Here is a 3,447-nt window from a genome sequence, read left to right as displayed (position 1 = left end):
AGACTGAGGGGAAAGTAATCGTGTCTGCGAGTAGGATGCTGTGCATGTGAGTGTGTGCATGTACATGTGAATGTATGTGTCAGTGAGTCTATGTGAGTGTGCACAAGTGTGCATGCATGAACGGTGTGCGTGTGTGTGTGTGCGCACGCGCGCGTGTGTGTGTGTGTGCGCGCGTGTGTGTGTGCGTGCGTGTGAGCACAGAGCAGGCAGGCGTGGGCCTGTGCAGGATGCTCTGTGTAGGGGCACTAATGGGAGGTGCGTTTGCCAAAATAACTTGGGGCCTGGGGTTGCAGGCGTTACGTCATGTTTAAGGGGTTGGACCCAGGCCCACGGGAAATGGAAGCTCTGAGAAGTAGTGGTCTGGCAGCTCCTTCCGTCCAGTAGAGAGCGAACCTGGCATTTAGATGGAAAGGGGTTTCCGGGAGGGGCTGTGGCAGGGACTGCGGGAGCCCCCTGGGGACCGAGCTGCTCAGGAGCTGAGGGGGGCAGATCCTCTCGTATGGTCTGAAGTGCTGCTACCCCGGGGCCTGCTCTTATGATCAGAAACGGTCGCCCAGGATTCTGATTTCCTGGGGCCAAGCCTTTGCCGTGGGTCATCGGCTCAGTCTGTGGCCGGAGGAGGAGGTGTGCTCAGACGGGCCAGGGGACCCAGAGAGGCACTTTCACATGTGTGGGCGCAGACACGTGGGCATCGTCAGCCTGGGCCTCGGGGTCTCTTTTACAAAAGCCAGGGGGGATGGTGATGCAGACCAGAGTTTGAGGGTTGTGAGCTAGAGGTGAGTCGGGTTCGGGCCCATGATCCATGCTCCTCGCTGTGCTTGCACCACCGCGTGGAAGCCAGCAGAGATGGGCACAGCACAGCTTCGTCATTTGTTCAGAATCTAGACCCCGGCCCCATTTCCGGGCAGCCTGGTGCGTGTTGACCAGGCCCTGCTGGGGGCGCCAGTGCTGGGGATGTGGAGAACCCCAGGGGGACATTCTGCACCCCGGAGGCCCGGGCTTCAGAGGCTTCCTGTGTGATGTGGGGTGGCGCCTGGTCTGTTCTGGACTTTGGACCCCCTGTCTGTGCCGGGGGTGGGGGCAGAACTCAGAGTGACGGCTGCTCTGGAGCTTGTGGTTTGCAGACGGGAGCCAGGCCCTCGGCACCAGCGCCAGGGGATTCTGGGTGGAGAAGGGGGTGCGGCTCAGCTGTCCCCCGTTGGGTGCATGCTGATCTTGTCTCTCTGAGGCGCCTCTGCTCGGGGGTTCGGGTTTATTTCGTGGACGCCCTGCTTTCCAGCCGAGTTCTGTTCACGCCAGACTCGCCGAATGAATAACCAGACGGGAACAGGCTTCTCGCAGGTCGGTGGCTGGAAAGTCTTGTGCAGTAAAACCTCGGGGAACGGACTAGTTCGGGCGAGGGCGTGGCCATTAGAGCAGAAAGTCCGTTACATAATAAAGCAGGTTTTCTGAATGTATATGTTAAAAAAATTGACAAATTAATTGGTTTAATGTTTTTACTTATGTAGACACATTTGTGTAATTAAAATTATGTAGGGAAAGTTTAATTGCACAGAAGAGTTTTCTACATGTGCTACTGAGATTTTAAATTTATAGCGAATAGGCCTAGGAAATGTGAGCGTCAGGGCCCATAAACCCGTGGTCAGCAAACTGCGGCTCGTGAGCCACATGCGGCTCTTTGGCCCCTTGAGTGTGGCTCTCCCTAAGCCTTAGGAGCACCCTAATTAAGCTAATAACAATGTACCTACCTATATAGTTTAAGTTTAAAAAATTTGGCTCTCAAAAGAAATTTCAATCGTTGTACTGTTGATATTTGGCTCTGTTGACTAACGAGTTTGCCGACCACTGCCATAAACAAATGCACAGGTTGGGGGGCGGGGCAGGGGCAGCACCTGCTAACCCGCTGAGAGTCAGGAGACAGCAGGGCTGCAGGTGACGCAAGGCGGCCGCGTGCTAGTCGGTCCTGAACACTGTTTGCCCGTGGTGGCTCTTGGATTTAAATATGTAGACTATAGTTGTAGATAAGTAATATTTACTTTTGTTGGCAAAATTGCCACAGAGCTTTTTCCAACATATGGCCTAGTTGCTAAAATTTGTTAAAAATAACAGTGTGCTGCCCTAGCCAGCTGGCTTAGAGGTTAGAGCAGGGGTCCTCAAACTTTTTAAACAGGGGGCCAGTTCACTGTCCCTCAGACTGTTGGAGGGCCGGACTATAGTTTAAAAAAAAAACTATGAACAAATTCCTATGCACACTGCGCATATCTTATTTTGAAGTAAAAAAACAAAACGGGAACAAATACAATATTTGTATTTGCATGTGGCCCGCGGGCCGTAGTTTGAGGACCCCTGGGTTAGAGCGTCCGCTGGCCCTCGGACTGAAGGGTCCGGGGTTGGATTCCGTCAAGGGCACGTATCTCGGTTGCAGGCTCGATCCCTGGCGCCCGCCTGGGCGTGTGAGGGAGGCAACTGATGGATGTGTCTCTTTCATATCGATGCTTCTCTCTCTGTCTCTCCCCCTCCCTGCCACGCTCCCTAAAAATCAAAGAAAAAATATCCCGGGGCGAGTATAACAAACAAACAAAAGCATGACCTTTGCTCTGAGACACCCTAATCCAGTGATGGCGAACCTTTTGAGCTCAGCGTGTCAGCATTTTGAAAAACCCTAACTTAACTCTGGTGCCGTGTCACATATAGAAATTTTTTGATATTTGCAACCATAGTAAAACAAAGACTTATATTTTTGATATTTATTTTATATATTTAAATGCCATTTAACAAAGAAAAATCAACCAAAAAAATGAGTTCGCGTGTCACCTCTGACACGCGTGTCATAGGTTCGCCATCACTGCCCTAATCTATTCACAAGTTTTAACAAAGGGCTTGATGAGGAAAAAAAGTGTACCTTTCAACTCTGAAAACACCTCACTTAAAAAATAACAAATAACAGTGAATTAATAACAAAAATCTAACCTGTTAATTATAAGCAAATCGTGGTTAAAAGCATTTTAAAATTAACAGGATGTTAATGTTCACATATGATGCACAGACTGGAAATTTTGACCATTAAATCTGGTTTGTTAAATTGAGGTCCGCAAAACCGAGGGTTTACTGTGGCAACGTTGCGGCCTCACCAGAGCTCTCCTCTGTGGGGCACCCGCGGTGGGACTGGCCCGCCGTCTACGGTCACCACGGGGCTGCCTTTTTTTTCACCCTCTCCACGGACGCGCCGGAGGATAAGCGAGGGAAGAGCATTCCGAGTGGTAAAATGGGGTTTTATTCCAGGATGAGCACACGCCCTGCCAGTTCTCCCTCCCTCCCACAGACCCACGGAGCCGGCGGGAGTGTGACCACGTCGTGCCCCGGTGGTTTGAAGCCAGCACCTCCATCCTTCCCACAAACCAGGACGTGGCACCTTACACCCTTTGCTGGAGATCTTCCGGCGGAGCA

The sequence above is a fragment of the Myotis brandtii genome, unplaced genomic scaffold (genome assembly GCF_000412655.1).
Source record: "Myotis brandtii unplaced genomic scaffold, ASM41265v1 scaffold868, whole genome shotgun sequence".
Classification (NCBI taxonomy): domain Eukaryota; kingdom Metazoa; phylum Chordata; class Mammalia; order Chiroptera; family Vespertilionidae; genus Myotis; species Myotis brandtii.
Note: the sequence above shows the minus strand (reverse complement) of the source record.